Source organism: Condylostylus longicornis, unplaced genomic scaffold (assembly GCF_029603195.1).
Source record: "Condylostylus longicornis isolate FDR11 unplaced genomic scaffold, ASM2960319v2 ptg000018l, whole genome shotgun sequence".
Lineage (NCBI taxonomy): Eukaryota > Metazoa > Arthropoda > Insecta > Diptera > Dolichopodidae > Condylostylus > Condylostylus longicornis.
Window position 1 is genome coordinate 3,631,784 of NW_026577987.1, and position 18,810 is coordinate 3,650,593.

Here is an 18,810-nt window from a genome sequence, read left to right on the forward strand (position 1 = left end):
AATTAAATAAAGTTAAGATTAAAAACCAGCAAATAACGAAGTTAGAGAGAATGTAGGAAAGAGAAAGAGAGATAAAAAGAGAGAAAATTATAGGAATGGGAAATTGATAAAAATTACCGTACTTGATTGCACACATTCACACACTATGGTATAAAATTAAATAAATTGAAATTTAGCAGATTTTTTTTCAAATAAATTCCCATCTTTTCAGTTGAGTTTAATCCGTTGTATCGTTCGGTTATAAGGAGTAAAATTTTTTTTGCGAATTTATCAAAAAATATATATTTTTTTTTTTGAACTGAATACAGTAAATTTTTACAGAAAAAACTAGGTAGCCTATGTACTGATTTATAAGAAAAGAAAAACCTATTTAAATTTTATACCAAAATGGAGTGGATGTTTTACAAAGAAAAATTAAAAAAGGATAATTTCAACAAAATAGGATTAATTTTCTTCATTAGCAAATAGAAAAAAAGTGATTTGTGAGAATTAAGAAATAAAGAAAAGTGTGTTTTTGGTAAAGAAAACTTCAAAATTTTTATTTATTTTATAAAATTCTTCAAATTATGAAAAATTAAACAAAACATACATATATACATATGTATGTATACCCATGTAGAAAATAAAATTTTTTAAAATTAGTATAAAATACGATAAAATTTCCGATATTAAAAATCAAAATTTTTGGTTTTCTTTTTGTTTTTGTGTGCTTTATAAAATTTTATGATAATTTTTTTGTATTTTTTTTGTAGTTTGGTTTCAGTAGTACAAACTGAAAATATATTTTAAGGTTAAAACCGGTTTATCTCCTATATTATGAATGTGTGTCCATATCACAAATTTTGAGTGAAAAAAACATTCTACTCTCTATTAAATTGGCAAAAAAGAAAAAACAAAATAATAATAAGTAAAATACTAAAAATTGTGGAATTTCTTGAATTTTTTAGTAGTATAGCATTGCCAGTAGTTGGTATATTAATATTGCAGAATGCAGAAATTTTCATGCATTTATACAGGAATTTACAGAAAAAAATTGATAGGATGAAACATGAAAAATTAAAGTCAAAAGGAAAATATGAAATGAAAAACAGTCAATTCAGTTAGGTTGATTTTTTGTTATTTTTTTCAGATTTATTAATAATTTAAAAAAGTATGTACACATATGTGTACATGATACTTTTGTAAATGATTAATAAATCTGACTGTATGGGTACAAACATACACACTTGTAACGAAAAAGTTAATTTACTTGTAAAAATAGGTGTGCATATATAAAAATATTTATGTATATTTTAAAAGGATATAGGTATTCAAGTAATTTTAAATAAAAACATTTACCATTGCATTTAATTAACTTGTACACTTTTGTTTAACTCTTAATTAAAAACATTGCTATATATGTAAATGTAATAAGATAATATTAATATACCAGTAATATACATATGTATGTAGTTAATTACTACTTTTCTAATTCCAAAATTTCAACAAATAGTATTTGGATAAAATTCATTGTCGGTTTATTTTATATCATATATGCCCGCTACTCTATTTGTTACCTTTATTGGTTTCATATTAAAATATGTAAAGTTATGATATCTGATTCTAATTAAAAATTCTGTATTAAATTTAATTATAAAGAAATGAAGTTTACATTGTACATAAATCCCTTTTTCACATTTATTCAGAGAAATAGAATAACAATCCAAAGTCCGAGTCATATTGCTTTTACTTAAACTATTTTGTTGAATTTAATAAATTTCACCTATTGTTTTACCATTGTGTATATATATGTATGTATGTAGTTTATAAAACTTTACAGGGGATAATGTTTGCAATTACTGAACAAACTTCTTTTTTAGGCGTTAGAGAGTATTAAGTTTTTTAATTTTAATTAGCACTACTCAAAAATGGTAGTTTTATTACGTATGTAATTACATACAAAAATTATCTTCTACCTATATAGAATTGTAAACAATACACCCAATGGTTTAACGCAATATTTGGATCTTCATGCACCTGCATAGCATTTGTGAATGGTCTGTTTGAATCGATAATCGAATGATACAACGACGAAATTATTTCTGAAAATTTTTTCAGAAATAGAAAGAGTTTTTTTCGTTTAACGTCATAATATAGTTTATAAAATTCATACTTAAAAGAAATTTAATTTAAATTTTTTTTTAGTTTTATTATAATTTAAATTGAATTAATAATTTATTATTCTTACTTATATTTTGGTAAAACTTATTCAATTGCCGTGCGACATTTAAAAATTCCAGAGAATTATCTAATAATTAATTTCGAACAAATTTTATTGAATATTTTGGGACTGTTTGCAAAAAAATTGGATTAAGAAAACAGTGGACAAAAATATATAATAATTAACTCAATAACAAGGGAATAAATTACTTGTAAAAATAGGTGATAAAGTGTTGCACATAACCTCACTATATGAGTTTAAATTTTATACACATGTAATTAATTTGCAAATGAAATATAGTAATTACATATTATGTAATTATTTCAAAGAGATAAAAAATAAGTGTTTTATCAAAGTTATTAACATAAATATTGGTGCTTCTCTTTGTATTGAATAATTTTAAAAATAAATTTTAAACAAAAAGTTGCGATAAAATTTTTAAAAAATTAATAAATACATACATAAATAAATACATAATTAAATTTTTTCTTATATACATATATGTATGTATGTACATACATGCATATTTACTTTCATGCACATGTTTAGTTGGATATCTTAATTTATAAATGAAAGCAACTGTGTAATGTTAAAAATTATTAAAAATAATAAAAAAAAATTGTTTACTTAGTTGTATAAGAAAAAAGTAAATAAATTAAATGTGTTTTAATTAATTCTAATAAGAAATAAGTGGTGTAGTATACTCATTTTTTCGATAATATTTAAATATTTAAGCAAAATAGAACTTAATAAGGAATAGTGCTAAAAATTTAATGTTTGAAAATTATTAAAAGCTTGTATGGAAAATTCTTGAAAATCGAATTGTATTTGAAAATTATAAGGTAATTGCTCTTATTTTTATCTTAAATTACATTTTATTTTATCTATTTTAATACAACATTATAATTATAATTTATTTTTTCCTTATACATACATATATATAGGTACATACATATACGTACTTTCATATATTATATGAAAATTGAATGGCTTAAAAGTAAAGTTTTGTAATAAATACAAAAAGTGTGTTGCATGAATTAAGAATTTTAGTATGGAACATATATATTAATATTATTGTATGTTTAGTGAAGATTGTCAGCATATTATTATTGTATGTGTATCCTTTGGTCGGGAATGTTTATCTTGTCCCCTATTTTGAATGTTTCAAAGTAATAATTATGTGTATATAGAAGTACGTATAAAATGAATAGATATAAATTTCTGAGCAGGTTCATTTCTGCAGATTTGATACTGGCACATATGAGATATATTTACATTTATTTAAACAAATGTACTTAACCTTTAAAGTACGAGGTGAAAATTCCTCGAGTTTATATTACAGCTCGCTCCGAGCTTCTCCATAAGTGTTTTACGCACAATAACAAAAATAACATTTAGTAAGAGAGCATAAACAGTATCAAGAGAGCATAAAACAGTATATGAAAGTCTGGAGAGAAAAATATATGGAAGTATGTAGTTACAAATGAAGCGGAAGGTGTAAAATTTACTACCACCTCGTTGGTTAGAGGTTAAATAAATTACGGAATTTAATGAATTACAAAAGTACTTTCGAACTCATATTTATGATAAATCCATATTTCTATTTAGTATAGAATGTGAATTAATTTCCATCTATTTCTAATACAGGTGGTAGTTTTACAAGTGAACAGCTACACTATCGTTTCAGATTTGCCTTTTTCTATATTGAAACTCCTTTATATTTTATAGTTTAGCGTACAGTGTGTTGTCAAGAAATTTGGGAGCTATGATTATATATTACACATTTCTAGTTAATTATGTAAAAGCACATAAAAAGTTATTGGTTAATTAACATTATATTGGTAAAACAAAAATATTCAAATATAGTGTTGTAACGCTCAACAAAAAAAGCCTTTGAAATAGTGCCATTAATTGAAAAATAATTTTGAACTCTGTCACCAAAGTATTTTATAATTATTTTAAGATAATCAAGTAACAATTTTAAAAGGCGCCATTTACAAAATTGAACTTGTAAACAAGTCACATAATTTAATACACGTACATAAAATGTGTATGAAAGCGAAAGTAAAGTGCACACTCATATTTGGGAATTCAAATTGGAATATAAAATTTTTATTTTTTTTTTTGTCTTGTTAAATTTCTAATCTTAATTCCACTAAAATTATTCATTTTTTCCGGGTGGAGTTTTCCATTATTTTAATTTCGCTTGGTTTTCAAAATACTTTATCATTCGAAATATTTTACAACTTGTGGCTTGGAACTGAAAAAATAAAATAGTTTTGCTCTGCGATTAAGTGAACTTGTGCATGATAAGATAATTATAAAAAATATGTGATAATTTATAAATATTCTTTCCTCTCTCTCTAAATGTTTGTACTTACGATGGTTTATGGTTACTAAATGAATAAGTGTTGATAAGAATAAGTAATAATTGATGGGAAAATTATTTTAAATGGTCAAATTATTTAATGACCTTGTCGATATCAGCAGTGTTATTTTAATTAAATAATTTCAAGATTTCTGTTATTTTATTTAAGTGAGACTTGTGTTTGACATTTTAACTTACTTAAATTAAAATCTGATGATGCCTGTGCTTTCTAAATGAATTAAACAACAAATTTTTATTCTGAAACTTTTACTATTGCAAGAGAATGTACATACTTTCTGTTATTATCTCTTTCGAAATTAATTCAATTCAAAACTAAAAACTAACATTTTTAACAAAAATGCCAGTTTCGTAAAGAACGAATAATTTTTGTTTAACGTTCTTCCTACTTCTTACAATTTACAATATTTAACTATCTGTTTAAAAACATCGCGCTTTCTGACTTGAAGAGAAAGGTTTTATTTGGTATAATAACGTGCATAAAAATGATTACGTTAAAAAAATATTTGTAAGTAAAAAAAGGGAGTAAAGTAAAACGGTATTGGAATAACAAAGGTTTAAGCAAACAAATGGTATCATTTTAGAACGGGTTTGCTCAAAAAAATTTCTTTTTTGAAAAAGCTCACCTCCGCACCTATTCCGTTTAAAGCATATATTAAGCTTTTTAGGAATATGTTTAATTTTTTTAATACTTATTTATGAAAAAATGTTTCTGCACTTATTGGTGATTCAAAGACTTATGTTTGAATGCATAAGCTATAAATTGATGTTGTTTAAGATAAGTTTAGTACTTGGTAATATATGTTTCGATGCCATGTTTTTTTGGCCAAATAATTATTGATTTGGTTATTATGATATGTGACAGTTTTTGACCACAGCGGCCTTGTTTTATCCTCTAATAGATCCAACATTAACAAATCTTTTTAAATTAGTTCATACCAAAAAAATGGCCGCAATATAATAAAAATTTATGCTAAGTGTATGTTCTGATTAAATTGAAGTTTTTATTAAAATGAGTTTACAGATCTTAAAAGTTTTAAGTATCTAAGTTACGTATTTTAGGTTCTTATGAAATATGACTCGTGTTTATATTTTATGCGCATTTTATATATTTTTTATTATTGTAAATTTAAACATTTTGTTTTATTTCAAATACTAAGAGCCGACTTCCCACACAAATATTTGAATCACACGTCAAATTTTCTCTGAACTTCTTTGTTTTTCACTATTTCAATTTTAATTGAAATAAAAAGTTTTGGTGTTGTAATAACAATTATATTATTATCACGATAAAAAAACAATGAAAAAGGCACGCACTAATATTAAAAAAAAACATTATTTTCCAAAATTTCCTGTAAAGTAAATTATACTCGACCCTTAAAATTAAAACTTCCTTCTATAAAGATATAAGCTATTTTATTTTTGCAACATTATTTTATCTGCCTAATTTACATTCATTTATCCAAGTAAAATTTATTAAATTTAAATTAATGTCCTTCAAATACTTGCGTAAACGTGCAGCTAGCGTTAAGGTAAGATAAAGATTGTAAAAACACATTTACATCAAGTGTGTATACATAAAAAAAAATCTTTTAAACAAGTATAAACTCAGTATACTTCGTTCAACCTACACTTGAAGGTTCAATGACTAACACTATCTAGTTTATTTCGTTAGATTTTCTTTAATCTAAAAAATTTATATATAACTTTTACATAGTCTTTTAAGAACCACAAAAAGTAGAAACAGGGAAAAGTAAAATAAACAATAAAATAAATTAGAAGTTAACCGGTCAAACTTTAGGGTAACGTTCAGAAGTTTTTTGGTTTATTTTTGTTTTAACACTGATGAATGTAAGATAAAATAAGCTCAAACGACAAATATAGAAATGTTGTCATAGGATTTTTTCTGCTAAATAGAATTACATTTTAACTATAAATCGATTAGCATCTTAGATTTCATTATATACACGCAATTTTAATGAAAAATTGAAAAATAATGCCCAAGTGAATCATATGTTTGTCCTTGGTAGAAAAATAAACAGGATTTTAGACAATTTTATTTTATTGAATTCATTGACGATTATACAAGAAATAATAGCCTTAATTTATTTTTGTATTTCTAAATTTAATTGGAAAAATGCTAATAAATTGATTCGGGAGATGTGGATGTAAAAATAAGAAATTAGAGTTTTCTTTCAAATTAAATCTAAACTCTAGCATCTCATTTTAAAATGACACTCGGTGATGCTAATTGGAATAGTTTTGATAATTTTTGAAGCAAGCTTATTAATGAACTACGACCATATGAAGCTAAAAATTTATTTCAATCTTCTTAGTCAAGACTTTCATTACATTTACATTATTTTTCTTTAGTATTTATATTTATGTATGTTGAGAAAAATTATGAATGGTATATAAAATATATGAGGCTCTAAAAAAAAATAATAATAATTTGCTAAAAAGGACGATTTTTTTGTTTAAAAGAGAAAATACGAAAATGACTTAAGCATAGTCGTTCATGTATTTATCATTTTTGTTGACGACGGTTCGTGATGAAATTTCTTGAAAGGAAAATATGAAAAAAAAAGTAAATAAATAGAATAAAAACCCAACAGGAAAATATCCATTTGTCTTTCTTAAAAAATATCAGATGATGATGACTTTGGTTATATTTGTATGAATGTATACATAACTCTATCTATACAATCACATTATATATGAACATGTGTAAAGATATATAATATGTGCATATATATATACATATTTTTATATAATGTTTTTTGGGTAGTGCTGAGTTTATCTGTACAGATATAATAGATACATGCACGAATATCCTTAGCAATCCTTAAAATAAAAAATAAAACGTATTATAAAAAGAAAACTGAATACGAAATGACTACAAGGGTTTTATAACAACAATAACAGCAACAAAATAAGATCTGTAATAATTATTTTTATAATAGTAGAGAAAGAAAGGACCATTATTGTTATTTCTATTACTTACTCTTTGTTTTCTCTTTATTTTATTTTATTTGTTTCCATTTTTATTGTTTCTTTTTTGTTGGATTCAACGGGATAAAAAATACTTGGGTATTTTTTCAAATTTTTTTGGTTTTCTTTTATGTCACTTTTTTCTTTTTTTTTTGTACTTTTCGAGAAATTTAAAAAAAAAAATTTTTAACTTTAAGTTTAAAATTTAAGTTTTCTAATACGATGAGTACTTACATACATTTATTTGGAAAATATTCAAGAATCTAAATCAAACAGTTAAGTATGGGTGATTAACTTGAAACCACAAAGGTGTAAATTTGGGAAAGTTTTTCCGGTGTAATACCTCAAATATCTAAATTTTACATCGAATTTTTTTATTTACGTTTAGAAACGTAAATATTTAATTTTATTTTGTTATTTATATTTTTTAATTAGTTCTCAATACATTCATTCCCATATTAAACAAGAGTTATTTCAATTATATTTTTTAAATTTATTTATAAGCAAATGAAAAAGAATTATATTTTTTATTTGTAAATGAACTAAAGATTGCAACAAAGCTTTAATTTAAAAATAACCAAAATTTTTCATTTATTTTTTATAATTTATAATTTTCATAGCGCAAATTCTGCTTTTCAAATTGAAATTTATTTAAAAATGCTTACAGTTACGAATCTTTTTGTAAAAAATTAGTAGAGATTTTAATTAATAAGGATTCTAATACAGAGAAAATAATTAACTTAAAATTAAATATTTAGTAAAAAAAAACAAATGAAAAGAAATTTAAAAAAAATTGGTTAAAATTTATAAATTATTTGATTTCAACAGATCTTATATACCAATAGTCATGTTATATTCAACAATGCCATTTAAGAGTTTCTTAAATTAAGATGTGTATAATATTTTTTACAAAATAAATTAATATTTATGAAGGGAGTTTTCTTACAGATTTCAATTTAGGCTTGTTAGTGATATAGCAAATACACCCATACAAAAACTACGAGTAACTCAAAATAAATTACTTAAATTAATACTCAACCCCCCTTTTTACTATTCCATAACCAAATTTCATGATCAAACAAATTTTGAAGTATTATCAATAAGAATTAATAATATAACAGAAAGAACTATAGAAAAATGTTCTACTGCCGACAAATGCTCTTATTAGAAATCTCGGTAATTTATCGCCATGATTTAAAAGTTTCTTTTTCAATAAGGAAAATAGTTTCAAATACTAATTTAATTAGTTATAAGTAATAGTTATAAGTAAAAAAAACATTGAAGGTAAGGTTTTTCTTCATTTTGCTTCCAAAAAATCTCTTTTATATTTCGAATCTAACCAAAGACGTTATAATTACTGTATTGTATTTTTAAAATCTTTCATCTAACTCAATTATTGTAAATAATCTGTTCTCTGTAATAATAATAAATAATAATAATAAGATTCGAAAAGAAATACTCACATTGCTTACATAATGAACCATAAACGAATTGTACTTCAGTGTTGCTACGTCATACTATGGTCACAGCACAATTTATGTGTTTGCTGCTTTGTATTTGCTTTACTAACTACTTCAACTCTAAACTATATCATGGTGTTTAGATTTTATTTTTCTTCAAAAAGTTTATTTTCTTTATAATTAAATATTTGAAAAATAAAATTTTCATAAGACAAACTCCACGTACAAACATATTGCATTTGATTATGAAAATGTTGTTTATAGATTTCAATAATGCATTATTAAAATATATTTGGAATTCAAAATAATAGCAATATTTAAGAATATGTCTTCATTTAATCTTAAACCTTGCAAAATTAAAATGTATTTAATTTTTATGTATAATAAATAAATAATAACAAGCAAGTGTGTATAAGTAAATATATTTACCAATTTAGTATAGATATGTATATGTTCTGTTAAATATTTAAGGGTTGGGATATTTTTATGATATATACACAAATAATAATAATAATAACAATAATAAATTTATAAATTTTTCATATATTTTGTTATACAGATATCTGCAAATACATTATGTTGACATTACACTTTACTCTGCTAAATTAAATGTCATTTATTAAAGTAGACAAAAATATGAAGAAAAGGATGTTTTTATTTTTTAATGAAAGGAAACTCTATTTACTCTAATTTTTTTTTTGTTATTGTAGCAGAAATTGATTTTGAGGGAATTTTTACTAAGAGAGAATTAGAATACATACTATAAGTATGTATACATTTATTTTTTTAGATTATCTACTTTTTTATAAATGTATTGTATGTGGACTGTTGTGGTATTTAAAAATCAATAATGTGTATAAAAGATCGTCATTCCTTAACATTTACAACATATCCAAACCGGAATGTAAAATTTTGGTAAAGTGTTATATTATATGTACCTATAGCTATTTTAGTTTTGATATATTTATTTTATTATATTTATTAGAAATTATTTCGTTACAAAATTTACTTTTTAAAAACTTCTATTACAACAAAAAACTTATAAAATTGTAAGGAATTTTATTTTCTGTATGTATTTCAAATTGTGCAGGTATTATATATTAAGTTTACTCATATAAAGAGAAATTTTAGAGTTTGCGCAGCACCAATGTAGTGGTAGGTGATTGAAACTTAAATTGGATAATTTTTTTTTTTTTTGGTTTCATAGAGTGCAATGTAAAATATTATTCAAATTTTTAAATAAGTTACTTATTTAAAATCATTATTTAGTACTTAATTGTGTATTTATAAAATTAATAAACTTGAAAAGAATTTTTTTTTGCATTTTTTTTCTATTTCAATTGACTGCTTTTTCAATTTCCCTTTTTCTCATTTTATGTTGGAATGTATGTAAACAGTAATTTAATGTTTCTTTTTTCTTATAATTTTTCAAGTTCTTTTCATTATGCAGCTACATACATATTTATACAAAAGAAATGAAAGAATGAAGGAGTCTTGTACTTTACAGATTTTATCGATTTAATTTGTATAATTTTGCTCATATTCTATACTCATAATTTGCTCATATTGTATACAAAAATACTTCTACGTATATAATAAATATAAACATGGTTTCTGTTTTTAATTTATTAAGTATATGTATCTACGTATTTATGTACACAACAAAATTATGATATTAATATTTGGTAAAACGTGTGAATATTTGTGCAATATGCGTTTATTGATAGAAATAATTAAATTTTGAATAGAAAGAAAAGGATATCTTATTATTAAAAATGTAATGAGTAGTAAAAAAATTTGTATTAGGATAGGAGAAATTATTTTACATACGCATTATTTCAGTCAACTGAGTCAAATATTTATACATATGTATGTACATGTATTTATTTATTGTCATACTTATAGGACCAGAAAGTCGAGTATTAAATCAAAAATATACTCGAAAATATAATATAAGGAAATTTAGGAATTGAGGTGGTGTGCGTTTTAGTCCCAGTTAGATCGCAATAACAAGTTATTACAGAAAATTTAAACTTACTTCTAATCATTCTCAGCAGATTACTATTAAATCATATGTATATATATATATTATTTATATAGTTGTTGTACTTAAAGCTAAAAACCATTTACTAAAATTTACCTGAAGTAGGTAATAATGATTATACTTTTTCACCTTTAATTATATACTTAGTAATTATTGCTTAATTATAATGCTTCGCATTTTTTTTTTGTTTTCTATAAATCCAAAATTGTAGAATTTCTGGAGGAAAAAATTTAATAACTCTGATGTGGGAGTGTCTTTGCGGTAAGAATCTATTATGCAGGGTTGTTTTTCAATCAGTTGCAGTTCGAACTACTTACTAATTCCAATTTTGGTTGCAAAATATCCTATAATCAAATTCCAATACTTTTACTTAAAAAATTTTCTATTTAGAATATTTTCGACATAATCAAATTCGTATTTCAAAAGAGTATGCTTATTTTAAATAAGTATATTTTTTCAAAAAAAAAAAATATTTATTCTTGTTTCGTTTCTATAACTGTTTCTTTTAATAAACATTTCACAATATATTATGTTAAACATTATCTGCAGCACGTAACGTTTAATACTTCTAGATATTTAAATTCTTTAAGCCTTTTTATATTATTTCGAATTCAAAAAGGACACAAAATAATATTGACAGAATAAAAAAAATTTACATTGAATTGATTTTATCTAAATTTGAACGTAAAAAATGTAACTTCATTTTATTTACTTAAAAAGATGTATAAAGAACTTACCGTTATTATTACATTTTTACATGGACATACATATATATATGCGTTTACAAACCATGCTTAGATACATATGTAAAAAGATGGGTGATTATCTGAAAATTTTTCAATGTGATATGCTGAAAATTCTTTTAGGGTATTTTTCTTGTCTTAGGTGCTTCTAAAAAAAATTAAACGGTGAATAGTAAAATAATGTAAAAGTTCTAAAAATTTAAGAAGAAAGAAATATATTTTTTATGATTCCATCGATTTTATTTGAAATATTTTGTACATTTTTTTCACGCACCTTAACAAATTTGCAATACATAAAATCAATGTACATATATGAGGGGGTATTGTATTTTAATTAAATATTGTTTATGGAAGGTTTGATTTTGAAAGGTGCTGTATTGAAAGCGTTTGCCGAAGAAAGGAAGTGGTTTTTTTGCTTTAACAAACTTCTTCAATATGTATTAAAATCTTTCCCTTGATACTTCACAACATTATAATATGTTTACTAAAATATTATTCCGATGGCCTTAAGGCTTCTAAAGTGATGTAGTAAATTTCTTCTAAAATCTACTAAAATCAGTTGCACAAAATCTGTATATACATAACATTCATATGTGCATAAAAGTAAAATTGTTTAAGAACATATTTAAAATGAATTCCCTTATCCCTTAAAATGAAAATTGTAGAGGTTAGTGAGATCTTTCTAACAATACCCCGTATATAGTCTTATATTTATCGACTTACCATTTTGCTCTTATTAATCATAAAAATTTCTATAACTTGTGAACCTACATGTTTTCAATTGCGGGACTATTCTTAATAAGAATCGGTTTATTATTGAAGTACAAATCTAAGATGCTCAAATGGATATTGCCTTTCAGTTGCCTTTCAGTCTTCTGAAAAATTACAATGTTGTTTTCAAATAATTCTCCAGGTTTTTTTTTGTATATGAGGTAAGATTGTTCGAGAATTTTTTTTTAATGTAAATTTGTTTTTATGAGATAAAAAAAACTTCATAACACGTAACAAACATAATAAAAAATTATCCTTTCCATACAGGATGAATGGAAAGATTTTTTTTTTGGTTTTCCTTTCCGATATATTCGAAATTTCGTTTTGTTGTTTTTTTTTTTAAAGATGTTAGAGAGAATGATTGAAGTAGTAAATTCTAAATAAACTGGGGAAAATTTTTCATTTCAGTTTCGTTTTCAAACCAATTTTTGTTAAAAATTTTCACATCATTTTTCACTTTTCTTAGATCCGTTATTAAGTAAGTATACAGATTTATCTATATGAAGAATTTCTATATCAACAAACGTACATACATATATATTCGGGTATATTCACTTTTATATTTTCTATTCTGGTTTTTATTTATATTTTTATGTTACTTAAGTAAGTGATATTGATAACTGAGTACGCTTCTTTTTTTTAAATGTGTTTGTGTTAACTGTTGTATACGTACATATATTTGTGTATAAATTATTATCGAATCGATAATTTTTATTATATAGAATTCGAGTAGGTGTTATATAAAGATAAAATTATTTTAAAAGGATAAATTTTGCTTATATATGCTTGTTTGTATTTTTATAGTATTGTCATGTGTGCGGTGGTAACTTAGAACAATATTGTTAAAAAAATACATAAATAAATACACTTACAGTTTAAGAATACAAATTTGAAGGTAAAAAACGAATTACGTATTATTAAAATAAAAATTTAAAAGTGAAAGGATTCGGATTTGATGACTTGCAGTTCAATCAATTCATTTCAACTCTACAAATATTTTTCATTGTATTTCAATATTTATCGAGTATAGTCGAGAACTTTCTTTTGGGGGAGTTGTATATTTTTATAATAGTAGATTATTTTAGAAATATTTAATTTGCTAAAAAAATGTTCAATTTGCTTTTTACTGCTTTTCTTAAATGCATTTATTTTATTAAAAATTGATGTACGTCATAATTCTAACAAAATTTAATTAAGCGTTAATTTGCTCTGAAGCTGTACAAAATAAAAAAAAATTGTTTGTACACACTTGTCGTAAATTCTTAAAAATTAAATATATGTAATTAAAGGTTCAACCTTTCAAGTTTCGTTTTAAAATTAATGCGAACTTTTAGAACTTTACTTACGTTCCGTCAAAATATGATTAGTTTAATATTTACCTTTCGTCAAGAGTTATTTAAACAGATTTCTTTAAAAATAAATTCTCAGCTTTGAATTGAGACACGTAGTTCTAAATTCTTTCGCCTTAGCCAAATTTTTTCCGGAAACTCAAAAAACTATCAATTGCAAAGACTCAGCTGAAAAGAAAATTTATTAAAATTTGGTAGATGTTTTTTTAATTGCTGGAATTTATGTATGAACTCTTTTTGGAAAAATCAATTTCTTCGTTTGACTAGGAGCATCACTTGTTTGGCATTCGTTTTAATTATTTATAGTCCAAAAGAAATGTTATTTTGTTTGTGTGCAAAAGTACTTAGAACCAAATATTAAACAATAATTATTTGCTGTCATAACCTTAATTCTCTTTATTTCCTTACATATAATTTTGGATTTTATTTTTGCTTACTTATATTAAGCAAACTCAATGATAAAGTTTTTCTTATAACGGTACAAACTATAAAAATAAATATTTTCTACATTTTGTACTCAATTCTATTTATAATAACAATCTAAGTTAAAAAGTTCGTTTTGACAGTGTTGGCTTGTAGTATTTTTTCAATGTATGTACATATGTATGTATGTTTTTGCAAAATATTTTTAAAATTATTTTAAATATTGGTATAGAATCTCTGCAACTCATTTGAGAGTGTTGAAATTTAGTTCTGAATATAACTCATACTACATTTTAATTTTGTGTAGATAAAGTACCTATACATTTTATTTTAGCTAGTGAAAATTAAATGTGTTAATTCTATTTTCTTATGTATTTAATTTACTTTATGGTAATAAAACGTTATCTAGCGAAATTATCATTTTGTTTTAGAATTTAAATGGTTAAATGGCCATTTTGATTTAATGTGATAAATCACCACTATATACATGATCACTACATAAACTTGTATAAATTTAAAATATATAATACATACATAAATATACATACATATGTATACTTATGTAAGTTTGCATTCACAAAAGTACAATAATTTGTATGTACGTCAAAGAGTATAAAGTCATAAACGCTTGTTGCTTATCTTCTCAATTAGTTCATTTTTTGTTGTTGTAAGTAGAACAAGACCACTTTTTCGAGTTCGAATAAATAAATTGTTTACAAAATACTTTTCTTTTTGTGCTTTTTTAATTTTAATTTTTAAATTTCAATACCACCATTTTAAAGTAATTTATTAAAAAGAAAAAAATGCAAAAAGCAGCAAGAAAAAACCAGTTTCGGTTTCCGATAATGTGCAAATAAAATTCTTGAATAATTACACAAAATAAAAATCCAAGAGTAAAAAAACAAAACGAAAAAACTCAAACCAAAATAGTCATTCGTGGTTAGAAAAGAAACTTATGAAGTAAATATTGAAATTAAAAATTGAATTGTGCCATACGATTGCAAACATACACACATAGTAAGGAATTTTACAAAACAAAATAATTTTGTACATACGTACATATGCATATATGTATGTATGCATGTAAGCAAAAAATAAGTTAAATTACCAATAATATTATTAAGTATACAGAAAATAATTTTTTAAAAATCTATAGTAGCTACACCATATAAAAATTAAAAAATTATTCAAAAATTAGATACCCATGTAACCAGAAAGTTCGGTGAATAATGCTATAGACCTAGTTAATAATTTCAATGGAAGGGAACTAATTAAATTATCTGAAATAAAGCGAATTTCTAAAATTTTCAAAGTATCAAGCCTAAATATATGCTAAAAAAAAGCCAAATGGAAAGCTAGAGTGCTACACTTCTTTATTATTAGCTTAGTTCATAAGTCGTTTATTTGATTTCTAGAAAAACGATTTTTAAGTTTAAGATAAAATTAAAAATTGCATAATAATGTTTAAAATGGTTAATATGGAGCAAAACTAAGATTTCTCAAAAGCCATGAGAGTTTACAGAAGTAAACTGAAAAGGCAGTTTACAGACCTAGGATAAAATTATAAATTAAAAAGCGCAAAAATCGTGTAGAAATACATTCAATCAAAAAATATGAAGTGTTACGACATGTAAGATGAAAACAAATTTGGGGAATTTTTTCTATTTGTAGAATTTTAGAGTTTGAAATTGAATTTGCTTTTATGTACTTGCATGCATTTGTATGTATGTAGGTAGGAAAACACATTTTTTTATGACAATTAACTAAACTCCTTATAAATCTTTTTCACCCGATAAAAAAAATATTGACAAATAAAATTCGATTAAATAAAAAGGAAAAATCAGAAGGTTGTTTTTTTTTATTATTTGGTACTTGTTCATGCATTCACCTACCCGGGCGACCGAAATTTATATATGTATAACAAAGATTGGGATTTTTAGTATTACAACAAAAAAGTACCTACTATTCCAAACTTTGTATGTTCCTTTATATCGAAATTAAGTACTTAAATCATAAATTTTAAAAATTAGTGCAATATTATTTTGCATTAATTTAAAAAGATTTAAGAAATTGTAATTATTGTAAATAAAGACAAGGATTAATAAAAGAAGAAAATATTATTCATTCGACCTTAATTGATTATTTTCTCTTATTTCATCTTTTGTTATGACAGGATCGATTAAACAATATACAAAGGTCGCTTTTGTGACAATTAATTAAAACCAAAAATTATTGTCAGATAATTTTGTGTTAGTACCTATAATAAATGCGTATATATGTACATAGTTTTCTGTAAGGAAATTAATTATTTTATTATCTTAAAATTCGATTTCATGAAATATTAAGTATCACAATTGTCATTTTGATAACTTAGAGCTAATTTTCTAAAAGAGGCGTAGTTTTTATTTATTTATGATTCTTTGACGTTTAAAAACATAAAACAAAAAAAATTAATTATTTCATTTTAAGATGGTATCTCTTTCAAAACGTGAGTTTTTCAGTGTAACTATAGGAACAGTAAAAAAGGCAAATATATTGGAAAAAGACATGATCAATCTTTACAAACAAATTACCAGTAAATCTATTGTGCTTTGCTGTTACGGGCTTCTTCTCAGATTATTGAAATCGATATTGAAGTGAAATTTAAAGTCTGTAATCAAAATCATTTATATTCCATAGACTCATTTTCGTTGCGCGAAATTTAACAGATTGGGCAGATAGACTGTCATTCGGTAATTCGTTTGACAACATAGAATTCGTAAATTGATTTTGAATTGTTTAATTTGTTACTTAATGAAGAGTATCTCATGTAACACAGATCCTTATAAGTTTAGAACATATTGCAAATTATTATGAATTTTGCAAACAAATTTATAATAAGCCAATTTAAGTTTTTTTTATTGAAAATGATTTTTTATCAAAATTCAGTAAAAAATTTAAATTTGTCCGTTCGGGCTATTTGTTTTGATTTGATTTTAGTTTTTTTATGCGAGATTATACTGTTCAAAAATTCCATTACTTATGTAATTTTTTATTTTCAAATAATGAAAATTTTATTTTAAATGATTAATGAATTGAAATAAAAGATGAAATCATATAAAAACATTCAAAAACAAAAAAGAAAATCAATTTTTCAAAACAAAATGAAAACAGAACAAAGGAAAAAGGGGTTTTTTAAAAAAAGCCCACAAACTTTTTCGTTATCTTAAATATAATGAAATTAATCTTCATATTTCAAATAAAATAAAAATATTGAATTAAAATTTTAAAATAAGAACGTGCACATAAAGTAAGGCGTTTTTTCTAATACCCTCATTTGCGCGCAATAAATAAGCAAAATTAATAAATTTAACCCAAATTTTTCCAAATTGATTTTAATTTTTTTTGTACTATTTAATTTGACCAAGTATGGTTGTATAAATTTGAAATTTTTTTAAGTGCAGAATTTCACCCATTTTCCTTTCAATTTTATTTTACACGTTTTTCCAAATTAAGAAAAAATGTAGTTATACTTACTTACGTTAAGTATATCACATGTTTCATTTTAGGTTACCAGAGTATATGCACATAAAACTTTGTTTTTAAATACAAGTACATATACTAAATTCACGTTGGAGGAAAAAGTTTTAATCTAATTTGTAATTAGTTTTTGAAAATTGTTTTGTTTTCGTCACGAAAATTTTTCAATATTGTTCTAAAATTGGTAAAATCTACTCTCTAAACCAAATTCGACTAGAATGCGGTGTTAAATCCTAGTTAAGCTTTTTTTACTAGGAATTTTATTTACGATAGCTAGTATTTCACTTGTTGTACCTAGATTGCGAAAAAAAGGAGCACGAAATAACTGAAAATCTAGTTAAATTTTTTTAATCCATTCATAATACCTGAGATTCTAGTTGAAAAGCTGGAAATCCAGGTAATTTAGTTTCACCAGAATTCAACTAGAATTTAGTTTTACTAGAATTCAACTAGAACTCCAGTAGAACTTTTAATATAAAAATATACAAATTGTTGTATTCTAGTTGTCTTCTCTTTTAGTTCTCTCTAAGTTCTCAAAAAGAGAGAATTTTTTGTTACAGTTACAGAAAACATTTCGCGTTTTCTTTTTCTAATAAAATTTCTGATAATTGATCAGTCGTAATAACATTATCATTTGATTTAAGTTGGATTTTTTGTGAAAAAAAATTTTTTGTTGTGAAAAAAAAATTATTCTAGTGTATTAATAAAAAAATATTATAAATAGTGTTATAAATAATAAATTTTAGAAAAAAAATATTATGATATTTTAAAATATCATAAATAAAAAAATATTGTGATATACGTAATGGATGCCATTATCAATTATTTCAATTTTTTATAAGAAATGGAGTAAATAAAGAATCTGAAACTTTATTCAAAGGTAAGTCAGTTAATCTTCTATTTATTTTCCAATTTTCTAAAGAT

At 23.5% G+C, this 18,810-nt stretch overlaps 1 protein-coding gene across 3 annotated transcripts in view; it reads left to right on the forward strand.

Annotated features, from left to right (window-relative positions):
- The first annotated feature begins 228 nt into the window (after nt 1–228).
- Nucleotides 229–18,810, forward strand: part of LOC129606305 (SH3 and multiple ankyrin repeat domains protein 3) — a 291,247-nt gene continuing 272,665 nt past the window's right edge. The window contains exons 1-2 of one of the 3 annotated variants that reach the window (XM_055516558.1): nt 229–506; nt 2,282–3,042. The gene's annotated coding sequence lies outside the window, so the exon portion shown is untranslated. Of the gene's footprint in view, nt 507–902; nt 1,105–2,190; nt 3,043–18,810 lie in introns of those variants that run through there. The other 2 variants (XM_055516559.1, XM_055516561.1) reach the window with 2 other exon arrangements.